The 24,313-nt window shown below is 45.1% G+C and overlaps 1 long non-coding RNA gene across 3 annotated transcripts; it reads right to left on the bottom strand.

The window, feature by feature from the left end:
- Window positions 1-10,051: 10,051 nt before the first annotated feature.
- Window positions 10,052-12,970, bottom strand: LOC123169256 (uncharacterized). 3 transcript variants are annotated; one of them, XR_006484707.1, is made up of 8 exons: window positions 12,780-12,970; window positions 12,428-12,672; window positions 11,507-11,690; window positions 11,232-11,423; window positions 11,048-11,146; window positions 10,694-10,954; window positions 10,529-10,604; window positions 10,052-10,431 (listed from the first exon to the last, which is right to left on the bottom strand). It is a non-coding gene; the product is annotated as an uncharacterized lncRNA (long non-coding RNA). The 3 variants fall into 3 exon arrangements; XR_006484708.1 differs by having other exon boundaries at window positions 10,694-10,915; XR_006484709.1 differs by lacking the exon at window positions 11,507-11,690 and having other exon boundaries at window positions 12,780-12,969.
- Between the last annotated feature and the right edge of the window lie 11,343 nt (window positions 12,971-24,313).

Genomic DNA, 24,313 nt, shown 5'->3' with positions numbered 1-24,313 from the left:
TTGCACCTATACAGAAAGGGTATCATAAAAAGAAACCGCCCCACAAAATGCACTGAAGCCACCATGTCTAGATAATGCCAAGACGATGCTAAGAAATAAGAGCTAGGCCACACGGAATATAAGAGCTGGTCAGTTTACTCTAATCTCTCAAGTGAACTATGATAACCAAAAGTTCGTCTATATGATACCTAGTTATGAGATGATGTTTGGTAGATAAAAGCTGCATTTTGATTCTTAACTAAGTAATCAGAGAGCTAAACAAACAGTGCAAACATCTTGTGAAATATGTTAGGGTGTATATTGAGCCCAACGCTGAAGAAACCTAGCGAGAAAATGAAAGCATGTGGGAAGCGTGACACGAAGTTGCACAACTCATGAAGCTAAAAAATGTCTGATACAACTCATGATCAGTACGGGGGAGTTATAAATAAAATATATGTTAATAGTTAACCACATGTAACGGCTATAGTGGACTTGATAAATTAAGTTAATACCACTTTCTCCCGTGGTAATTAAGCCGAACGTCCCTACCTCTCAACATATAGCAAACTAAAACTAACTTCAATCTTTAAGCTTTGTGTTGACAACAAACAAGATGCTTCCCCAGTAGTAAAGCCGTGAAACTCATCGTATGAACTACACACGGGAGCAGACACATATTCAGGAACGAAAGAGATGCAGCAGCTGGAGGTCTTGGAACAGTAGGAGGCTTTTTGGCTTTTCGAATGTTGTCAGTCAAAAGATGAGAGTGCATGAGAGGAATATTTGTTCGGCCTGATGATGGGGGAGAATAGTTTCCGATGCCGTCAGTTTTTCCGCCTCTCGGTGTTTAATGCCACCATTTTCTGTTGCGGTTAGTATTTGTTTTGCATTGTGATTATTTATTTCGAGGCATTAGAACTATGCAGTCTAGCAGCCCTCTCATGCGTGGACTCTCCTGCGCTGCCCAATCGCATTTGCAGCTCTCATGCATTTGACCCCGTTTGGAGAAATATATTAATTTGTCCCAAACATGGGAGATATTACCCCAGATTAGATGTGACGAGTGTATCCATTCTACCAGAGTCTACTCTAAATGACTGTTGACACCCCTTCATCTTCATCACATTCTGTTCTGACTTGTCGATCTGGGCATTGGCCAGCGTAGCTGCTGGCCGGTTCAAGTCTACTTCTATTTCTCGACGATTTCGATTGATTAGGTCAGTTAACACATGCTTCAAACTCTGTTATGCTTGCACTGTATTTTTTACACAAATATGATTACACACGCTGGCATGAAGCATTTTTTTCTTCTCGGCATTTGTGCATCAAGGTGTCCGTTAGAGTTCAAAGAAATAAATTCTTCCCTAATAATAATTCCCCTGTCCTTTTCTAAAAAAATCCCTGCCAATGACTACTTGGAACGTGATGGTCAAGCCCACTTTATTAAATAAGGAGTAAGTTGCTTTGCGGGGGAGGGGAGGAGGATCCACCGAGTAACACCGCCGATTTCATCTTGTTGGACGGGCAGGTCATCAGGTAAGCATGGTACTGAATCAGTGTAGCTATTCGGCTTGAAAAGGTGGCTCATATTTCTAGAGGCCTTCTACAGTACATCTAAATAATATGAGCGGTTCATTTTCTGCCATTCAATGGATTAGATTGATCAATACTACCAGACAAAATCAGTGGTATTATTTGGTCAAGGGATAAAATTGAAAGAAACACAAAACAATTACCAATCTCTAAATGCAGAAGTGTTCTCTTCTCGTACTCTGACCGGAGGCCATTCATCCATTCCGATACAGGGACCGATCCCACCGACTACTTCCCGGCGAAAAGGAAATACAACGAAGAGTCGAAGACAATTTTTACGTAGTGGATTGACCCTTGCCGACAATATTCTTGGAGCAGAGGAGATCACCATGTACAAAGCTAGCCAAGCTAGCCTCCTAGGTTGATTCACTATGGGGGAATCATTTTTTACGCCGACCGCCAAAAGCCGTCAGCATACAACCGTCGTCTCCGATTACCTCGGCATTTTGTTGGCTGGCCGACGGCTTTTGTCGAGCCTGGGTGTGCCACATGGCAAGTTTATGCTAATGGCAGCATATCTATGAGCTATTGCCATCGGCATAGACCTTCCATGTGGCGCCGCATGGGTGCTCAATAGCCAAAAAGGCTAGCAATTTACAAATACATATTTGTATGGATGAACACATGGGTCGCTCAGTTCAAAATTCACCTTGATTTGTATATATCTACTTAAACATACAGTAGCTCATATACTCATATATTCATTCCTAAACAGCAGATAATCCAGAATTAACCTCTGAATTGCAATGGACAAAAGAATAGAGTATTGTATCACAAGATCCTTTTGTTATAAAAACAGAACAAGATAACTTGTGTGTGGAGTTTGTAGAGGAACTGATTTTCTTTTCAGTTAATCTTCCTCCACTAAATATTCAGGGTTATATATACACTTTATAATGGAAGAAAACTCAATCTGCACCAAAAGATTTCTTCTCCAGGCATAAGAACTGACAAGAAACATCATGCGAGTACACATGAGTGGAGGACATGTACATGTTCTAAAAGGGATTCATATGATGGCTGAATTTTTATCTGCTTGATCCACACAAATGTTGGTTGCTCTTTTTTTAGTAGTCTAGTCTGTGTAACATATTAGAACTGATATATCTCTTGGGCAATGTAAGGCTTAATCTGAGTTACTGTACAAGTGCAATTCTCTCATTAAGTAAGCTAATGCATGCTCACAGCTAGGAGGTAGTCCGTTATATCTACTAATTCGAACCATACCATACTAATTAAAAGAATGTTTGAATTCATATATCGACTCAACATACTCACATGTTTGAGAGCCATTCTTAGAAAGATTAAACAAAGTGAAATCCCCTCAGTTGTACGGTTTTGGAAACTATTTTTAAGACCAAATTTATGAACCCTATCAGAGTATACAAGCCGATCAGTTTCCTCTAATATCTCAACATGTGCAATGACAAGCACAATGTTGTAGACGTAATGGCTAGCTTATTGAAGATGGTGTTTGGGTACATAGAAATTGGATTCTGATTTCTAAGTAAGAAATCAAAGAAGAGAGTTAAACGGATATTGCAGCCATTGATGGAGAAATATGAGTGTATATATTGAGCCCAATATGCAAGAAACTAAACATAGGAGCAACATGTGAGAAGTATGATACAAAGGTACAAAACTCGTGATCACTACTGTTGGTTACGTTTATTTAGACATGTGAGAGATATGACTCATTTCGTCTCGCACATCAAACCGAGAAGATGTATGAGTTTCGAAGTCTAGCATGTGTGTTCGCCACTTCAAAGTTATCACGGCCCTTGGAGGACCAAAAAACCTACATAAGCCCTTCATTAAAGATATGCATGTTATGGAAACTAACCACTATATATGGTACAATAGATTGAATTTTAGATGGATACACTAGCTTTAGTTTATGACACTTTCCTTGTTGGTACATAAGCCGAACCCACATCCCTAAATAGAAATATGTAATAAACTTTTATCACTCTACATTGTGTACAAATGGCTCTTTTTGTGTGTGGAATGGTGGTACCGTAGTTAATGCCCCATAAGATTAATCAAGTTCCGTGACCAAGTGAAAAAAAAACACAATGTGTTGCTGGAAAGCCGGATCCGAAACAAGCAAGGAAACACACATTCCTTAGGGTAATAGAATTCACATTTTTCCATTGATGATGTGTTTTCCTCAATGGAGGCCTGATGATGAGCATGGACATCTCGAGGTATATCAATTTGCAGGGTGGACTATAATGGTTTATAGCCAGACACACATGGAGCATCCAATTGCAGATCATCGGCATACATCGCGTTGATTTCTTAGCACCACTATAATGAAAATTAAACAAAATGAACTGATTACAGACCCATACAAAAAGATAAACCTTCGGCGGCAGTTACAACACACTTGACAACGTTGTGCTTGATTTAGAGATGGGAGCGACTAACAGTCAGTCGCCTGATATTCTAATTTGGACCATTCATTTTTTTTGTCGTGTCCAACAAGTGGTTTACTCTTCAATTAAGGGAAACTGACTGAAAAGAAAGAAAAACTATTCAGTTGAAGGCCCAACTAGAAGAAAAACAATCCAAGCTAATAAAGTCCATGTTGATTTGGTCTAATAAAGTTATATTAAATCGTACTGGAGCCCAAGTACTACGGGGTCACATAACACCGACTAGCAAAAACGTATTCCCTCCGTTTCAAAATTCTTGTCTTAGATTTGTCCAGATACAGATGAACCTAATACTAAAACATAACTTGATACATCCGTATTTAAACAAATTTAAGACAAGAATTTTGAGACGGAGGGAGTATCATCATGATGCACTAGCGGTCCGTCAGTGTCTTCCAGTTAGTGATGACCTCGCAACTCGACCGCCAGCCGGTCCCTGATAATAACATACAAAGCGCACATAGGATGATCAATAGTGACTCGTTGTTTACCCCCGGTTAGTCAGTGATGACTTGCAGTGGTTGTGGTAGCTTGGGGCAGACCTAAGAGACTAAACATCTTTTGGATTTTCAACATCCTCTGCCTGCTAGCAGCATTGTTGATCCACTGTGGAGAAACATATTTGTCCAAACTTGGGAGATATTACCCCAGATTACATCTGAAAAAGAGCCCCCTACACCCATTTCTATCATGTACATTGATTTGTGGATCTGGGGTTGGCCAGCTGGTAGTAGCTACTACTCGCCGGCTCAAGTTTAGTTTTTTTTTTCAACTAGTTCGAATTCGGTTTAGATCTAAATTGGTTAGCGGGCGAAGGAGGCGGACGGCGCTTGTGCCCTTGTCGCAGAGGATGAGGAGGCCGTCGAGGACGCTCATGAGGTGGCAGTCCGCCAACACCGGGAGGTCCAGCGGTGTTCCTGAGGCGGAGACGTGAGGGGGTCGCCGCCTGCGGGAACACCGTCGTCAGGTTGGCCCAATCCCTCCTGCCACGTAGGCCATGCTGGAGTGAGCAGGTGGCAGCCAAGAAAGAACGAAAGGGGAGAGCATAGGACGTTCGTACCATTCGGTTGCTTCTGGATCGCCGGTGGCACGCGCGCCGCCGAGATTTCGCGTCCCCAGACGGCCAGATACGGTGTCTGCTAGGCACCGGCGCCGCCGCCTTGCTTGCGTCGTTTTGCCCTCGGATCAAAGGAGATGCATGCAGCCACCGGCGAGGTGACACTGCGACCGTACGTGTCCTCGTCTGCTTGCCACTGCCGCTGGGTATGACGAATTTTTAAATTTAAGAGTTGAAATCATATTACTCTTTTTTCTTTAGGCGACACTGCAAAAGTACTCTTACTGTAGTACTTTCCACGTTCCATGGGATTGCTATTTCCAGCGAGATTTTGTGGGGGTGGGGGGGATTTATCGAAGGTGGGAGGAAAAAATTTGTTGGCTAATTTTCTGGAGATTAACAGCAATCAGGGAGATGCGGTTTTTTTTTTCCGGTGGTGTGGCGTATGCCTCCTTTAGCACTCACACGTTTCCTCTTACTTTTCTGTACCTTCGCGTGGTGGAAAATGTCGAAGAATTTTAAACGGTATTACATAAAAACGTCTGAACAACTCTTATTCTGAGTGGTTCTTGGCAAAAGATTGAGGTGGTCGTTTTCATAGACGAGTCGTTGGCTAGAAGCTGCACGTAAAACTGACTAAGGCCGTGTACTAGCACGTCTGGCCTCAGAACTTTAGAGCCCGGGGGAAATATCAAAATGGCCATATATCTCAAAAAATCATGTAACTAAAGAACTAACACACCTAAAGTATACTCCGATTTCTGTGATGGCATGCGTGATGGTGAACTACATATTGGTGATGGCGTGATTACTTTGGGAATCGAGCAGTTAGCATGTCGCCATGTAGGGGCCAAACAACTGAACGGTAAAACAACCGAACGAATCGAAAATGGAATGCGAGATGGACGTTGGGAGCTCGGAGCTTGGGACGCAGATCTCTAATAGGGCTGGTCAGTTTCCTCTAATCTCTCAAGTGACACCATATCGTATATATGATACCTAGCTAAAAGATTATATTCGTAGCCAGGACACCCAAGCATGCCAATCGAGCTAGACTCTGGCAAGAAAGAAGAGACGGTGGTGCAGGTCAAGGAGAAGACCAGGACCAAGGGCACCCGCCGCTCCAATCCCCTCTAGGGTCCCAAGGCTATGATATATGCAAAGTATGTAAGATGAACCCTAATCCTCATTCTTATTATACTCAATCCGGATCGGGAACCTCATATCTACCGGTAGTCATGACGATGTTATGATCACCCCCATGGTGTTTACTCAGATTCCCCATTCCCCTAACGCGGATCAAATCTAAACTCGAATCGAATGCGAAGTTGTATGTGACGAGGGGAAAAATTGCTTACCACCATTGCCGAAGTGCTGTTGTGGATGCCGGTGAGGGTGGCCGGAGGTCAACTAGTCGTTCTTCGATCTGCTGCACGCTGCCGCCGCCGCCGTCGATGAGAGTGGGGAGAGGGGAGAGAGAGTGGTGAGGGAAGGTCTGGGTAATAACTGTCGGCGCTTCGAGAAGCAACGCGGCTTCTGGAGGATGGCTCCTCGCGTGCAGCCCGCACCGCCCATGTGCCTCGCACGGGCCTAGCTTGCGAGAAACTGCCAATTCGAGCTTGTCTCGCGAGACAGGCCCAGAGGTGCTTTATGGTTCGTGTCATGTAGGCCCAATAGTGTATACGGGCAACCAATCAACCCGTTTTATTCCCGCGCGCGCCTGATTAAACCTTATGCGGGCAACCAAACACGAACCTATTGAATCATTTTTACCGACTTGTGCATCTGGCAGTAGCCAAACTAGCTAGTAGCCATTCCTCATAGCATCTTCAACATATGGACAAAAGTTTCGCACCCTGAAATAGTTTTAGCGCGTCACTGTAGCATTTTTAACACGTCAGGCCCAACATTGGTTTACCAGATCCCAAAAATGCGAGTCCAAAAAACAAATAGTGCAAATTGTAAAGCGCGCGCAATCCAGCGCCCTAAATTTGCAGCATGCGTGCCCAACCCTTTTTTACGCATGCACTATTTTACAGCTTTTGCTGGAGCTGTCTGGCGCCTAAAAACCCCCAAATTTTAGCGCGCGTAGTAGTTTTTGGTCGTCTGTTGGAGATGCTCTCACCGGCTGAAGTCCAGCTCTATTTCCCAACGAGTTGGATTGATTAAAACTAGTTAACACATGCTTCTAATTTGTACGTTAACACAGATCGTCGGCTGGGGAGCCATGTTTTGAAATATGGATGGGCTCTAGACCCATAAAATAATTTTCAGAAAAAAAACTCTAAGGGCCGATGACTAGGTAGTGGGGAATTTAACACCACCTTAGAAGTGGATTAGAGTTGAGATGCCTTTATAAGCGTTTCTCTCATGCTATTAGAGCTTGAGAATAAAAGTGGTTCCCGCATGCTCCTTCGCTGCCACGTCCACACACATCATATTCCATGATCAAGCCGAGCCGAGCTCAGACCTATGTCATGCGTGCGTTTACTTGATGGTTAAGGAATATTTTTTATTTTCCCAAAAAAATCAAAATGGTGAATTTTTTAATATGCAAACATTTTTTGAAATCATGAACATTTTTGTAATCCATGAATATTTTATTATTTCTTGAACATTTGTATTCAAAAATTATTTTTTAAAACAATTCGAAACTTTTTTGAGTCTCAAATTATTTAAAGCAGAAAAACAAAAACAGAAAAGAAAAGAAGGAGGAAAAAACGAAATTGAAAAGCAGGGCACCCCGCATATGGGCCGGACTAAAATTGCGTGGCTCCGCAAACGCGTTTGTTCTTGGATCAGGCCCAACCCAAGGCGATATCATCATGTCACACGATCCGCTGTCCGAGTCGGACGACCGCCCGGGTGAGTCGAAACTCGATTCCTCACGGACCTCAGCAATCTTCCTCTTCCATGTTACTATAAAAGCAGAGCACCCCTGGACGCACCAGCACCACGCAACTCTCGTCAAGTCGCTTAATCGAAACCCAGCAGGCAGCAATGGAGGTCGACGAGCTGATGGCATCCTTCGGTACGGTCACGATGCACGGCTCCAACCGGCCACGGGCCTCCGGCCAGGCGGCGACGGTGGACAAGCTGACGGCGTACTTCAGGGCGGTGACCATGCACGACTCGGGCGCCGCTGCGGCCGTCCCGGTGGCGCCGGTGGACCACGACGAACCGGCGATGGGCGAGGAGGCGTGCACGCTGCGGGTGCGGCTCCCGGACGGGCGGTTCATCTGCAAGACCTTCGGCGCCGGGCGTCCGGCGTCGGCGCTGTTCCGGTACTGCCACTCAGCGCTTGCCGCCTGCTCCGGCGGGGCAGCCGCGACGCCGCCATTCCGGCTCTTGAGGCTCGCCGGTGGACAAACCGAAGAGATACGCCCTGACGGATCGCCGCTGCGGGACCTCGGGCTGCACCATTGCACCATCCACCTGGTCTTCTGGGTTTAGCCGGCCGGCTGTAGCCCTAGCCGTCGCGCATCGAGTCGGAGTTGCTATTAATTGTACCGAAACGCTCCAAGTAACAGGTGATCAACGCGGTGGCAAGGTGCACGACGAGACCAACAAGAACAGGCGATCGACGAGGTGCAGGACGAGTATAATGTTACAATAACAGTTGATCAGCAGAAGGTCATGCGCGAAGACGATCGATGGACGCCGAGCCATGGACAGGGCAGGAAGCAGATATGTCTGAGTCTGTACAGCCATGATTGCTTTCCAGCCATGGCCGAGCCATGCTCGGAGAAGATGAAGGACGAGGAAGCTATGTACTGTTTACAAGGAGGGATCATTCTGTAGTGTTGTGTTCGCCCATGGGAGCCAGAACCGGCTGTAAATCTGCAACGTTTTCGTTGTTTTGCATGCTTTGTACTGTTTTCTTGTTTTGTTAATGGAGCTTTGTACTATACTAGTAAGAGCAACTCTAACCGATCCTCTATGAAGCTTTAGAGGAATCCTCTAAATCGTACCTAGGCAATCTCTTATAATCTTTAGAGTAAAAAATATTACTCCGCAATCTCCCTGATGATAAATATACTCGACCGAGCAGGTCCCGAGAATAAATCTTGTGGCTCCCATCGTTCACTTCCGCGCCGCCGCAGCCAGCACCCTGACTGCTGCCACTGCAACCCACTGCCTCCGCCTCCGCCCTCGCCTCAGGTCATCGGACAGTGCCGCCGGATCCCCTCTCCTCCCCCTTTGTCCTCACCATAGGTCACCGTAGAGTGTCGCCGCCGATGAACAAACAACGCCACGGAGAGCACCCCATGGTTTCGGGGATCTCGCCGGAGTTAGGGGATGGGGTACCTGCAGCGAGTCTGTAGGTACGGCCCAGCTAATCGTCGCACGGCTCGGCCATTTTCCTGAGCCGGGCTGAACTGTCTCCGTCACGTGGACTCGTTAATGCCCACCTGGCCAGTCCCTCATAAATGTAGCTCCACAGCGTGCCCCACCCAATCATACTGGCACGTCTTGATTCTGGAGAACAATCGTCTGTAAAATTAGCAAATCCAAAAGCAAAAGGAAGGCCAGCAGCGATTCTGGGCGATCAAGGAAGCCAACTTCCAGCTGATTTTGAAGTGCCAACTTGGATTCGGCATGACCAAAATCCAAGTGTATATGAAAAAAGATAGAGATTATTGGTTCATTAGGTAGTGTTACATAACCATGGCACACGAGACCAGCCTACTCTGGCCTTTCACCTAAATTCTCAGCAGCAGAAACGGACCGGAACCATGAATGTCCAGATCTGCAGCTGTTCCTTATGCACTTCACATTCCCATCCAACTCGCAATGTCATCATGCATGATATATGCATCTCCCGGAATCAGAACACAGTCATGCAACTAGCTTCAGAAAAATATCTCCATCGCCGCCAAATCGGTCACCTAAACCCGATGAAAGTTTCAACCTCAGACATGGTTTCTGTCTCCATTTTGAAGATAGCTACTCAATTTTGGTATGTAATGCATCATACCACAAAATCACAAATAGTTTTAACATTGCAAATTCATAGAGATGGTCATCTCTCCACATTACATATCTTCAACTACGTTTACGTCTGCTTAGGGTTCCATCCATAAATTCAGTACAAGTCCATAGTTTTTCAGCTACAAGCTCGTAGGTTTTTGTGCTTCAAAATGCCCCAGCAACTTAATTGGGACAACTGAACAGACAAGCACATGCGCAGCCAAAAGATCTTGCCGGGCCGCATGTAGACTGAACGACTACTCTTCATTTCAGTCAAGGATCTTCTTGTAAAGGAACTCCGGGATATCTCCCTTGTTCTTGTTCCCCTTCATCGTCACTATCTCGTATGCAATCTTCTTGCGCAGGTGCAATCTTCATCGTCACTAGCTTCTGTGGGAAACCATAAACAGGAAGAACCATTCAATGCACAGTCAATGGGGTACATTACGACTATGTCCACAACTAACAGAGTTTCCGGTTCTTTTACCTGGTTCAGAGTTGATCTCAGGTAAAGCCCAGTGAACACCAGTATGTAGTGCACTGCATACACTCCACTGTCTTGCCTGCGAGCAAAGTACGTGGGCAGTTAGGGTCACCGCGGGCAACTTGTTTTCCGCTCTCGCCTATGTATGCTCAATGCAGAAGCACTCACCTGGAACATGGCTCGTGCTGTGCAACAAACGGGTACAGAAATGACCATCCACTTGTATCTACCAAGCCTGCCCAAACATGTCATTAAAAAGGTTGCAAAACCTACACTGGAACTTCTTCGCGAGTGCGTCATGCTTTCTCTTCATCCCATCTGATGGATCTGTCTCTGTTGGATCAAGTACCATCACAATCTTCTTCTGAGTGTCTAGAATGTACTGTGAGTCTGTGACCAGCAATCCATGAACAACATCAAGAACATGAACTGAGATTCCATTTTAAAATAACAGTTAGTAATCAGTGAGGACGAAGCATATGGTTTTAGTACGTCTTCAGTTACTGGATACACCTCCTTTACCTTCTTTATCTGGTCAATTCTGTAGCCCATCACTTGCGAGTTCATCATCATGCTGATGTAATCAAAGTCCATTTCTTCTCCTCCCTTTCAAAGCTCGTCCTACATTGAATCAAAACACATCTGTCTCAGTATCATATGCATTAAAGAGTACACACAGCAGAAGCTACCATCAAACAAGACATACCACGAAACTCCGATCGAAAATCCCTCTATATCTATCAAGCCATCTGCAGTAAATTTTCTTCCCCTTTTCACTGAGCATCCACTGAATGCATCTCCACAAATTCAGTGTCAAATCACCCCCAGGAGTGAGCTCACCATCAAATGCTGACCGGACGCCACCGCTAGTATTGGATGGAAGTGTTTGAACCATTTCCTGCAAGATAACATCATTTAATTTTTGCAATGATCAGCCAAAACAATCGAAGCAACGCATTATGATCAGTCTGGAGTATTTACTTCTTCAGGACGTTTTCACCACACCCTAGCATGTTTACATGCAACTTCAGGGCGTATTACACTTTTTGTAGGTTCCTCTGCGTACTTGCTAATGGACTGCTCCAGGGCACTCATCCTAGAAGGACATGGCATCCTGTCCGTTAGCTTAATCTTGATTACTTGTATCTGCATATTTGCTTTAGTCCTGCATGTAGGATAGGTTAGGGAGTTCTTGTCCGGCGAGGTCTCGACTGAGCGCGCAAGGGAAGCAAGATGCTAGCTGCTGTGTGATGCGGCGTGCAAGTTGTGATGCCATGGTGCTGGGTGATGCAGCACTGCCATGAGAAGCGGCAAGAAGGTGCATGACGAATCGAACAGTAGAGAAAAATCTCGAAGTTAGTTAGTTTGTTGGTGCGAGCAGTTGTTAGTTGCATGGCCGGTCGTATGGTTCATGGAGAGATTCCAGCGATTTGTTGGGTAAGTGGCCGATTGTGGCGGCTGGAACGTGCCTGCATGTGTGTTATAGAAGCATTGTGCAGTCATGTTTGTTTTGATGACAAGAGAAATAGACAAGACAAAGGCATGCTGAGTGAGGCAGAGGACACCAGAAAAATTCTAGTTTCTTGTGTTGGTGTGTGAGCTGTGTGAGGCAGCTGTGAGGAAGAAGAGGGTGTTGAGGAGCAGCTCCAACACTCTCTGGTGGTGCACTGTCAAGGCGTAGCCTGAATTATGCAAACATGATAATTCAGTCCAGCAGTTCTACTATAAGATGAGTACTGACGCAAAATCTGCCCTGGTTCAGATTACTGGTTGAAATGGTCCTTATGTAAAACGATTTTCAGAAAAACTCTATATGCTACCTAACATTTTTCGCACGGATGAACATACATACATTCTAAACAAAATCAGACAGTTCAAGATGGAGAAGGACTGGGCGCAGACCTCTTTTTCCAACAAGGGCCTTGGGGTCGACTCTGTCAGTTGACTGCGCCGAGCAGGTCGCTGGCGCACTGCCCCCAGTCTCTGTGCCCTCTCAGCGCCATCGACAGCCCACCTGTTGCCCGCAACCAGACGCGGCATTTGAGTCTGTCGGGTCAGCATAATTGGCTTCGCTTGCCGGCAACAACACCAGAGGAACCGGATCTGGGTGCTCCCGGCTGTCGGCGAACACCTCCCGGAGCGGGAACCTGAGAAACGGCCGGCAATGGGCGACGGCCAAGCCCGGCGTGAGTTTACTTGTATGGAATTCGCCAGCAAACAAAACGCAGACACATCCAGATCTCTAGAAACTAACCTGTCCACAGCGTCCAGCAAAAACTCAAGCCCAACATCTTCCATTTCCTTAGCCGCCGGTGCAGATCGAGAGCCGCCGCCGGACCCAGTGTGCTCCAGGAGGGGGGAATTAAGCAGCTTATGTGGGGGGCGCGAAGGTGTGTGGTGGACTGGTGGTTGTGCTCATGCGTTAAAACACTATAGGTACGCCAGACGGCTCAGCTAAATCTTAACGTCCGGTACGACTTTTTGTTCCGTGGCTCGGTTCACAAGACAACGATCTGGTCCACGGACCAGAACGCAGGTGCGCGTCGTCCGTTCCCGCACATACGGTCTGGTCCCACGCAGCAAAAACTCAAGCCCAACATATAGGTTTGGAATTTACCCACAAAAATGAATGCAGAGAGTTCAACTAAAGTCTTATATAATAATAAAAAGTATAATTATTTTTTCAGCCGGACATATATGAATTTCATCCCACTCATTATTATTTTCTCATTTTTGGTTAATGGAAAGGTCCAAGATGACTAGCAGATTTAAAAATAGCTTACAAAATATCTCAAACCATCCAATACTCACTCTATTTTACGTGTTCTCAAATCCATGAAAACCTTCAATACACCATCATCGGTCCTGTTCGAGAAGATATCTCGTTTAGCAAATGTCACAGTGAACCATTCAAAATTTGATACATGTTTTTAACTAGATCTATTACAGAAGAATAAAAAAAGAACTCTTTGACTGTTTATCAATCACCATACTACACACAGGGAGATTAAGAAGTATGAACCAATTGACGAAATTATCAAAAGAAACATAACCGATGAGTGGAGATGGCGAGATTAGCTTCGGTTTCAGACAAGGCTTTGGGTTGAAGAAAGTTGCTACATGTACGACACTCGTTGTATGATTTTTGTACGGCAACTTTACCAATATTTCCATCACTTATGTTTAGTGTGGCAGGGTCGTTGGATCACCCGTTGGACAATAATTGGATTCAAAGAGTCGTATATAAAGTAGTTCCGTGGGTTGAATGAGTGAATGGTGGTTGGGCAGCCCAAAATGAACATAGTGTATGTACATGCTTATGTACTAGTTAAAAACTACAAATTGTTTGTGGGGGCCATGGCCCCCATACCCTCCACCCTAGATCCCCCCATGCCCCTCAACTTCTAGGCATTGTTCCCGTGCCGTGTCTCAGCTCTCATCGCCGAAGTTTGCACCTCGTCATCATAGGGAACTTGTTTGTCGACGCGCAGAAAGAGTGACGGAATACAATGTTGTGCTGGAGGTGGACGCGTCCACCCTGACCTTCATTGGCATTTGCAGTTTGCGCCACAAACGCCACTGACCGTGCTAGCTTAGGTGTCGCAGGCGTGTATGTGAGCAGCAAAATCTACATGCGGTCTGTGCTCCGCATTCGACTCGGTGGCGGTCCGTGCTCCTCATTCTACTAGGAGGCGGGGTCGCCGTGGCTATAAATTACGGTGTGTAGAAGTTCTTCAGCTAGCAGTAATGATCACTACAACTACGATGGAGAACCTGATCCAAGTAACCATTGTTGGATCTATGAATGGGCCAATGGGGGGGTATTGCACTGCACATTTATATGAATTAAAAAAAAAGTAACATAAAAATTGTACTATGGCAAGGATGAGGAAGGCGAAACTCGGAAACAGAGTCACCACGCGCGTGGACACGAGCTAGATGCCGAGTGCTCACCATATGGCATGTCTCCGCCATGCACTGGCACTTGGCAGGCACCACCTCCTCAAGTGCACTGGCACTTGGCAGAGCTGCTCTCCCGGAAGCACAACCGAACTCTGCTTCTGGGAGAGCACGTGGTCGGAGTGAGAATGAGAGCTCGGAGGGGAGTGTGGTGTGAACGAATGTCATATTCTCCACCACGTGATTACAAACAATTAAAACCTTGCCCATTTACTTTTTTTTCCTTTTCATGTAAAAATAGCCATGTACTACTCTATTCCAACATACTTACGTTCAAATTTCAAAAAAAAAACTTAAGTTCTTGATTTATCTTAATTTAAACATCTTTAAATTTGACCAAGTCTACTCGGTAGAAATTATACCAACATTTATAACATCAAATGAGTTTTATTAGATTCATCATTAAACATATATTCATATTGTATATTTGATATTGCAATGTTAATATATTTTCCCACATACATGCTCAAAATTAGGTAAGTTTGACTTAGGACAAATCTGCGACTTTAAGTATTTCAAAGCGGAAGGATTACAATTTTTCTGAGAACTGCACAGTCATTGACGGATCTAGGTTTGGACCTTTGTGGGGCACATCCGCACATTGCAGTGCACAATTATATATGAATGTATAAAAATGAACTGAAAAATAACATCACATTTTTCCAAACTACGCCTCCATCTTTTGCAAAAACTACTTATAGTATAAATGGGAAGGGGGGGGGGGGGGGGGGGGGGGGGGCAGTGTCATCATGGATAACGTGTCTACGCGGTAGAAAGAGGGTGGGGAAAAGGTTGTTGTGCGCTGGAGGTGATCCCCACTGGACGCACACAACATTTGCCGTTGTTTTCTTTTTCTCTTTTGTGCAGGGGAGATCCGCCCGTGTTATTTATTCTCGGGAGATCCGCCCATGGTTGCGGCATGGAATTGTCCTACTGTTGTTGGTTAAATATTATAATAGCTTAATTTTGTTTCTTAATACTTATCTCACTACCTCATAATTATTCTAGCAAGTTGGTAATGGTATATATTTGATCATTCGCATGTATCAAAAAGTGTTATTTTAATAACAAGGCAACCATTCCCACGCGTGGCAGCTGAAACCAAGGGCTCCTATTCAGTGTTGTTAAATCAATAGGTGAAAAAACCGCAGATTAGTTTCAAGTGGATGGATCCTAAGTGATCAAGTCATGGATTATCACAATAATCCATGACTTGATCACTAAGGATCCATCCACTTGAAACTAATCCGCAGTTCTTTCACCCAATGGTATAATAACTCATCATCATCATAGTAATATAAAAATTCTTGCATCATATCATCACCAACAACACTGCTAATAATCATCATAGCCATTACCATCAACACTATTTAATCATCATAGTCATAGTGTAGCTATCTAATCACCATCAACACTAGCTAATAATAATCATCATAGTCATTACCACCAACACTAGCTATTTAATTATCATAGTCATAGTGTAGCACATCATCATCTTCAAACTCATTCTAGCTAGCTAATCACTCCTGCTGCTCTCTCTCAGGTAAAATAGCATAGAACATGTGTAGCACTCCTGCTTCATCATATTGGAGCATGCAGATGAACCTGTCTCCTAATTGTGGGCTGCGCTTCTGATTGCTGCCCCCTAGTACTTCTCTGCGATCCATCACAATTTTTCTCCAGTCTTTGACTATTAAGACTTGCCTGCTTTTAGAAATTCTGAATGCACTAAAGTGCAATGTAGGATGTCTTGGTCGTAAGCTAACCATGGACATGCGACCTTTAGCCTCGATCCGATGACGTATGCTACCTCTTGAGCATGTGTTGGTTTTCCATTGAAGAGGAAAGGGTGATGCAGCAAAGTAGCGTAAGTATTTCCCTCAGTTTTTGAGAACCAAGGTATCAATCCAGTAGGAGACTACACGCAAGTCACCTAGTACCTGCACAAACAATCAAGAACCTTGCAACCAACGCGATAAAGGGGTTGTCAATCCCTTCACGGCCACTTGCAAAAGTGAGATCTGATAAAGATAATAAGATAAATATTTTTGGTATTTTTGTTGTATAGATTGAAAAAGTAAAGATTGCAAAATAAACGACGGTAGAAATAGCAAGTTGATAGGAAAATAATATGATGTAAAATAGACCCGGGGGCCATAGGTTTCACTAGTGGCTTCTCTCAAGATAGCATAAATTGTGGTGGGTGGACAAATTACTGTCGAGCAATTGATAGAAAAGCGCATAGTTATGAGAATATCTAGGCATGATCATAAACATAGGCATCACGTCCGTGACAAGTAGACCGAAACGATTATGCATCTACTACTATTACTTCACACATCGACCGCTATCCAGCATGCATCTAGAGTATTAAGTTCAAACAGAGTAACACATTAGGCAAGATGAGATGATGTAGAGGGATAAACTCAAGCAATATGATATAAACCCCATCTTTTTATCCTCGCTGGCAACAATACAATACGTGTCGTTTCCCTTTCTGTCACTGAGATCGAGCACCGCAAGATTGAACCCAAAGCTAAGCACTTCTCCCATTGCAAGAAAGATCAATCTAGTAGGCCAAACCAAACTGATAATTCGAAGAGACTTGCAAAGATATTAAATCATGCATATAAGAATTCAGAGAAGAATCAAATATTGTTCATAGATAATCTTGATCATAAACCCACAATTCATCGGATCTCAACAAACACACCGCAAAAAGAATTACATCGAATATATCTCCAAGAAGATTGAGGAGAACTTTGTATTGAGATCCAAAGAGAGAGAAGAAGCCATCTAGCTAATAACTATGGACCCGAAGGTCTGTGGTAAACTACTCACACATCATCGGAGAGGCTATGGTGTTGATGTAGAAGCCCTCCGTGATCGTATCCCCCTCCGGCGGAGCGCCGAAAAAGGCCCCAAGATGGGATCTCACTGGTACAGAAGGTTGCGGCGGTGGAAAAGGTGTTTCGTTGCTCTCCCCGATGGTTTCAGGGTATAAGAGTATATATAGGCGAAAGAAGTAGGTCGGTGGAGCTGCGAGGGGCCCACGAGGGTGGGGGCGCCTGGCCCCCCTGGGCGCGCCCTCCTGCCTTGTGGCTTCCTCGCTGCTTCCTTGATGTCCACTCCAAGTCTCCTGGATTGCGTTTGTTTCAAAAAAGATCCTCGCGAAGGTTTCATTCCGTTTTATATTCCTTTTCTGCGAAACACTGAAATAGGCAAAAAAGCAGCAATTTGCACTGGGCCTTACGTTAATAGGTTAGTCCCAAAAATAATATAAAAGTGCATATTAAAGCCCATTAAACATCCAAAATAGATAATATAATAGCATGGAACAATCAAAAATTATAGATACGTTGGAGACGTATCAAGGCACAACTATCATCGGGAGTCCCTGTTGAAGAACATCATACTAACATACTAAGCAATGAAGTTTAGCTTAAAAAATAATGTATGCAAAAGATGCACTGAGGATAAATAGTAAAAATCTTACCATCTTTCCTAAATAGATGTGACCGTAGTTCAATACGAGCACTATTGGTTGCACGTTTTGAGTACTAACATTTTCAAGTCCAGGAAAATAATTTGTCTTGACAGTATCAAGATCCTCAAGTCATGAAACATAATGACTTATCTCCTCGCAGTTTAGTTCAGCCCCGGGATAGCAGTAGGTCATGTCTACCAAGCGTCGGACATGTTTGCTTGAATGGAAATAAGCTGTCAATAGAAATTAGTTGTCAACTATTTTTAAATAAACAATATCCAAGACATAAATATGGTTGAGAAACTCACATAATGATAGAATTGGAGGCGCCTGCACATCGACCCAGATGTCGATATTACCTTCAATATCATCTTCCGGACAAATATCGAAGGTGATAAGCATATCAGGCTCAAATGCATAAGCCTTGCATAGTGCTCTCCAATTTTTTGCACTCAAAATAGGTGTAGGTGTCTGCATTGTATAATTTTGCGGTAAAAGTATAACAATGCTCAGTCCTCAAGTGAACTCTCTTTGCCTTCATAGTTTCCATAGGACTGAAACCAATCTTATCCAAGACAAAGATTCTTGAATGGCAGGGGATACGCTAGTAGAATAGTAAAAAATTAAAATTATAAGTTGAAGCAAAAGAAGAAGAAGTCATGCTTAATTACGAAAAAAGACTTGTCATTGTGACTTAGTGTATCCACTTCAAAGGTCTCATCCAGCTTGATGCTGAAGCGCCTACCATCAACTAAGAAATTTCTGTCGCACAGGCCTCGCTCGTCTTCGCAGTATTCGCACATAACGAAATCCTTTTTGTCGTCAGACATTTCCTATATTCATAGTTGAAACATTAATTGAAAATCGATAGAAGGCAACTACCAGGAAACTCAACACATAGATCACTATTACTCAATATGCAACGGGTTGAGTTTAGGTCTGTCGAGTCTTCCTTCCTAAACTCTCATCTCACGTATATGGTGGGCACTCCCTCTCTGATATTGCGACTGTTGGTGATGGTCGCTACTCCTCCTTTCCCTAGTGTGTTACAAATATCTAGCACAAGAAAAAGAAGGAGAAGCAACCCCCACGACAACAGTCGGCATTCTTCTTCTCTCATATATGGTGGACACTCCCTCACCGTTTCGACCGTCGATAATGGTCGCTACTCCTTCTTCTCCTAGTGCGTAACAAAGGTCTAGCACAAAGAGAAGAAGGAGAAGCGACCCCCACGACAACAGCCGCCATTCTTCCTCCCTCAAATATATATGTGGTGGACACTATCCCTCACTGAAAGACACACAAGGAGCTGAAACAGACCTAAAGTCAACCTGTTCCATATATCGAGCAATGACATAGAAAAAATGCCCTATGTTTTGCCGAAATATCATTGAATCCCATTCTGGCAAATCACAAGCACTCGATATGCCCTACATTGTACCACAAGTCATGCTAAAATTCATGAAAAATTTCGGCATGACCTTTGCTAAAGACAGGACATATCGAGCGCTTGAAATTTGTCGGGACGGAAACGAATCAACATTCCGGCAAAACATAGGTCACTCGGAATGCATCATCATCATCATCTATATTCAGAATGCATCATCATCGACATGAATGACATGGCGACTAGCACTAGCATTTTCATCACCAACATTTACAACACATTATCATCTATATCAACAACATGGGGATTTGGCTATTCTCACCTAGAGGTCTTAAGGGGTCGGCGATGGGGACGACTGCGGGGATGAGGTAGGGGCAAATACTTAATTTCTGCATAAACAAACTAGTTCTATTAAGCACTTACTAAATAAACTAGTTCTATTAACTACTTACTAAATAAACTAGTTCTATTAACTACTTACTAAATAAACTAGTTCTATTAAGCACTTACTATAAATAAACTAGTTCTATTAAGCACTTACTATAAATAAACTAGTTATATTAAGCACTTACTATAAACAGAACTAGTTATATTAAGCACTTACTATAAATAAAATTTCTAATCAAAAGACCTAAAATTTCCTATTCTATTCAAAACACCTAAAATAATCTAAAAAAAATATTCTATTAAAAAACCTACATTCTACAATGTCTACATTTAAATTACCTACATTCTACAAGAACAGAGACAAGGAAGGGAGGGAGGGAGGAGGGGGAGGAAGGTGGGAGGAGGCGGGAAGGAGGGGGAGGAAGGAGGAGGGAGGGAGGAGGGGAGGGAGGAGGGAGGAGGCGAGAAGGAGGGGGGAGGGAGGAGGAGCTACCTCGGTGGCGGTGACGGGGGGGGGGGGCGACAGCGGCGGGATGGAGGAAGGAGGGGGCAACGGCGGCAGCAGCTGGCAGCGGCGGCTGACGACGGGGTGAAGGAGGGGATGGAGGAGGGACTGAAGAGGGGGAGAGTGAGGGGCGGGTGGCCGGGCGGAGAAGAACCGCGCTGCCTTATCAGTAGCGCTCTTTAGGGAAAAGCGCAACTGCTAAACGACATAGCAGTAGCGCCCTCCACGCAAAGGCGCTACTGCTATGCCTGTAGCAGTAGCGCCTTCTACCCAAATGCGCTACTGCTAAGGCTAAGCATGTAAAATTAAACATCAAAAATACATTGCTCATCGATGATCTTTTTGTGTAGAATCTGAATTGTCAATAGGAATGGGGTCAAAAAAACCAAAAAAAATAAGTGATTTTAGCCCTTATAAAAAGAAAACGGATTCTTGAACCTCTTTCACTCTCATGTCACGTCGAGGTACTGCAGAGAAAAGAACTGCAAAATCCGATCCAATTTTTGGTAATCGATTAGTTAACATGATGGTTAACCGTATTATGAAAGACGGAAAAAAATCATTGGCTTATCAAATTCTCTATGAAGCCGTGAAAAAGATTCAACAAAAGACAGAAACAAATCCACTATTGGTTTTACGTCAAGAACCGGTGAAGATTCCTATTGCGGTCACAGATCCTACACATAGAGTTCAATGAAGACCAAGTGCTTGTCATGGTTTGAGAAGTAACGTATTTAAGGTGATAAACACTCTGTTCGCTTAGCAGTATGGGACTAAGTTTAGGTGCGAGAGGGGATGATACGTTAGTAGTAGCGAGTGTTGGGAAACGCGCTACTGCTATGGCTAAGCATGTAAAAATAAACATCAAAAATACATTGGTAATGAATGATCTTTTGTGTAGAATCTAAATAGTCAACATGAATCCTCACCTGTTTAGGTATAGGTGAAGATTCATATTGCGGCCACAAATCCTACAGATAGAGTTCAATGAAGACCAAGTGCTTGTGATAGTTTGAGAAGTAACATATTTAAGGTGGTAAACACCCTGTTCGCTTAGCAGTATGGGACTAAGCTTAGGTGCGAGAGGGGATGATATGTTAGCAGTAGCGAGTGTTGGAGAAACGCGCTACTGCTATGGCTAAGCATGTAAAAATAAACATCAAAAATACATTGGTAATGAATGATCTTTTGTGTAGAATCTAAATAGTCAACATGAATCCTCACCTGTTTAGGTATAGGTGAAGATTCATATTGCGGCCACAAATCCTACAGATAGAGTTCAATGAAGACCAAGTGCTTGTGATAGTTTGAGAAGTAACATATTTAAGGTGGTAAACACCCTGTTCGCTTAGCAGTATGGGACTAAGCTTAGGTGCGAGAGGGGATGATATGTTAGCAGTAGCGAGTGTTGGAGAAACGCGCTACTGCTAAGTCTATGGAAAGGGCGCTACTACAATACATAGTCTTGGGGCAACGCCCTGGCAATTGTAGTAGTAGCGCTCTTTTCTCCTAGCGCGCTACTGCTACTTGGGTATTAGCAGCGTGGTCTTTTGCAGCGCGCTGCTGCCAAGTACCAGTAGCGCTTGTTTTTAAACCGCGCTGCTGGTAATATTCTGTGTATAAGGTTTTCCCTAGTAGTGTGCAGCGTCGATTGCCTTGCAAGGCATGATGACCCAAACGGAAACAAGGGAGGAGATGGGTCGGCAAGATAAAGAAGAGCAAATGAAGACCTACTGGAGATACAAAGGAAGAAGCTTGAGATGGAGTCGGAGATGCAAGCGAAGAAAGCTCGAGATGGAGGTGAAAATGCACGCGAAGAAGGTAGAGATGGAGTCGGAGATGCAAGCAAAGAAGCTCGAGGTGAAGGTGAAAATGCACGTGAAGAAGGTAGAGACGGAGGCGGGCGTGCAAATGAAGAAGCTCGAGATGGAGGCGGAAATGAACGCGAAGAAGCTCGAGATGGAGGCGGAAATGCACGTGAAGAAGGTAGAGATGGAGGCGGACATGCAAATGAAGAAGCTCAAGATGGAGGCGAAAATGCAAGCGAAGAAGCTAGAGATGGAGGCGGACGTGCAAGCGGGGAAGCCGAAGATCAAGCCTATCAAAGTCAAGACCAAAGCAAAAGAAGTGGCGCTCGCTTGCAAGATGAAGGAGGTGAAGATCATGCCGGTGGATTTGAGCATGGTGTCTTCGAGAAAGAGTCTTGATTCAAGAAGATGCAGAGGGAGATGCTCAAGCTTGATGATGGATGTACGGCAGAGAGCGTCACCTTTTTAGTATGCCGGTATGACCGCCGCAGAGGTGTATGGCGTGGTTGAACTACCACTTTGTATGTGCTGGTAATTATGCCGGCCACTGGCAAGTGTGCCAGCATGAACTACGAGGCGCTCTTTTAGAGGCTGGCATCAGGGCCGGCCCTGGGGTATGGCGGATGGGGCGGCCGCCTAGGGCCCAGGTCTGGTAGGGGGCCCATGATCGGTGATGCATGTATGTATAGTCCAGTAAAAAAAAGATAGAAGGAGCAGCGTGAATGCGTGATGTACTTGGCGGCTGATCGCTAGCGAGTAAAAGGTCAAGCGTCCGCATCGCTTCTCGCACACATCCTTTCATCCGTAGGGATCGCTACTTTCAATCAAAGAATAGAAAAAACACATCGCGGTCGCTGCCTCATCGTCTTTGTGTTCGTCGCTTGAGAGTTGAGGCTCAACCGTCGCTCCAGTTTCTTGCCACTTGCCGCCGCTCAGCGCCCTGCTGGCTGCCGGTCCGGCCGTCCGTGAGGGATCCGGCTTGCCTGCTCCCTCTTCATGCTCTCATCCGTGCTCCCACTTTATCCTACGGCTGTTTTTTCGCCTTTTTCTTTTCTAATCTAATCATCTCCCCCCTGATTTTCAGGGGGTGGGGCCGGACCTTATTTTCTTCCAATCAAATCAAGCCACGTATGCGGGAGCACGGATGGGAGCATGGGAAGGGAGCAGGCAAGTCTCGTCCGTCCGTGAGGCTAGGAGTTCATTGATCACCGTCCTCTCAGTTTTTCAAAGGTACGCAATGATTCACCCGTCAGCAATTTTAGTATACATGGTATAGAATTGTTAAGGTGTTTCTAATTGTATGTACTATTTTTCTTCATCATGTATGGCTGAAAAATTACTCTTAAAACTTGGCAAATGAAGTTAGACATACCCTACATGCTTATATAATGTGCAGAAACATACATATACATATAGTATTAGGGCCCACGTTGTCGAGTTCGCCAAAGGCCCTCCGAAACATAGGGCCGGCCCTGGCTGGCATGGCTGCCGGCATGAACTATGGGCGCTGGCATGGCCGATGGCCTTTTTCTTAGTTTAATTTGCTTTGTACGCAGACAATAATTACGTCGACCGGCGGCAGGGCATAACAGACGGACATAGATGGACAAAGAGTGCTCGACCAACCCAAACAAATAATAGACGAAAAAACCACGCGTCTGCTTGAGTTGCTCTAACCGCGACGAAACACAGAGTCGCCGCGTTAAGCCGGGCGGGCGGGCGGCAGGCACGTGGCGTCCCGCCTCGGCACCTCGTGTCAGCCCGGCAGCCCCGCCACGTACCAAAGAGCACGCAAAAGGGCAAGGTTAACCTGACGTGCGCCGCGGATCGTCGTTATCGCCGCCCGGCGTGGGCGCGCAATCAGTTGACAGGCCGAAGCACCGTCCGTCCCACGCAGCTGCTCTGCGGGACAGAGTACTGGTACTAGGATCATAACGGCGGGCGGCGCCAGGGCACGAGCCGCCCATCCGGTCCTGCCGCACGTGCTGGTACTAGTACACCGTAGGGTGACGCACTGACACAGTACCATGCCGGCCGCCCAATACTAACAGGAAAGGGGCGTCTTTGTCGCCGTCTCCACGTGGCCCCCTCCGGTCTCCGGTCTCCTTCCTTCCGATGCAAAGTGTGCAAGCCCGAACTCTTCTAGTTGTAGGTCGGATGAGATCGCGACGTACGGACGACTGCTTTGCATCCCGGGCGAAGCAAAAGCACCCCGCCACGCCAACACGGCCGGCTTCCATCCGCCACCGTGTCC

The sequence above is a fragment of the Triticum aestivum genome, chromosome 7D (assembly GCF_018294505.1).
Source record: "Triticum aestivum cultivar Chinese Spring chromosome 7D, IWGSC CS RefSeq v2.1, whole genome shotgun sequence".
In the NCBI taxonomy this organism is placed as follows: domain Eukaryota; kingdom Viridiplantae; phylum Streptophyta; class Magnoliopsida; order Poales; family Poaceae; genus Triticum; species Triticum aestivum.
Note: the sequence above shows the minus strand (reverse complement) of the source record. Positions and strands in the feature narration are given on the sequence as shown.